Below are 1,616 nucleotides of genomic sequence, written 5' to 3' on the forward strand. Positions count from 1 at the left end.
ACACACAGACATTCAGCTTTATATATATATATATATATATATATATATATATATATATATATATATATATATATATATATATATATAACCCTTTTTATTATCTAGAAAATATTATGTATCTAATTACGTATATTACTATTTACTTACTTCCCTACGAGACCACAGTTCGGCACAATGTTGCTTTTTAAAAAGAAATATATATAAACAAAGTTACTTAATTAGCTTTAAAATATAAACTGAAAAGAAATTAAAATGCTATAGGTCTACATGCAATATGGAACCTTTTGAGGTGTCTAACGCATCTGTCTAGGCGAGAGTTAGTATTAAAAGCTATGACGTCAGCAGATAAAATAGATTTAGTGAAAGGTCGCGGCTTATCTTCCAAATTTTAAATTCCAGATCGTTCAAGAATTGTGAACTATCTGGTGTCGCTGGCTGCCAGCATTGTAATGTCTATTCATTTAAAAATTAAGTGTGCCAAAAGCATATAGTTATTAGGTTTGTTTTGTCGAAATAAAGGTGGCACGTGTTTCAGTGATTCAGATTATATTATATAATTTATGTTATGTTTATATCCAGCAAACAAACATTAGGCCGTAATGAGAAAGAGAAGACAGTTGTTAAGGCACCCTGGGATTTCCATTTGTTCTGATGAATCATTATTATTATTATTATTATTATTATTATTATTATTATAATTATTATAATAATAATAATTATTATTATTATTATAATTATTATAATAATAATAATTATTATTATTATTATAATTATTATAATAATAATAATTATTATTATTATAATAATTATTATAATAACTATTATTATTATTATTTTAATAACTATTATTATAATTATAATAATTATTATAATAATAATAATAATAAATAAATAAATAATAAAAAAAACATCTTGAGAGCAATGTTGTTTTCCCTGATGAACAGAAAGGGTGTCGGAAAGGCTCGAGGGGTACCAAGGAGCAAATACTAATTGATAAAGCATTAATGCAGGATGCAAGGAAAAAGAGGAATCTGAGCGTTGCATGGATCGATTACAGAAAGGGTTATGACATGGTTCCTCATTCATGGATACGTAAAACACTATTGATGATGAAGATTGCTGAGTAGGGCTTTTGGAGACTAGTATGGCTCAATAGAAAACGGTGCTGACAGCAGAGAGAGGTGATGGGGCAGGTTGGCATTTCAATAGAAATATAGCAAACAGAGAGGTGATGGGGCAAGGAGATTCGTTATCCCCACGTCTTTTTGTAATGATAATGATGCCACTGAGTATCCTCTTAAAGAGAGAAAAACTGGGGTATAACTTTGGATCTGGTGACAGACGCCTCAACTATCTACTGTTTATGGATGATTTGAAAATATTCGGTAAAAATGAAAAGGAAATGGAGAGATTGGTAAAACCTGTGAGGACATACTCAGAAGACATTGGGGTGGATTTTGGGATTAGTAAATGTGCGGTGTTGGTGATGAAAAGAGGAGTAAAGGTTCATTCGAATGGAATAGTGCTAGCAAATGGAGAAATCATGAAAGAAATAGAAGATACAGAATATAAGTATTTGGGAGTGTTGGAGGGTGTAGGCATCATGAACAGAGCAA

Source organism: Euprymna scolopes, chromosome 12 (assembly GCF_053919585.1).
Source record: "Euprymna scolopes isolate OS-2025 chromosome 12, ASM5391958v1, whole genome shotgun sequence".
NCBI lineage: Eukaryota > Metazoa > Mollusca > Cephalopoda > Sepiida > Sepiolidae > Euprymna > Euprymna scolopes.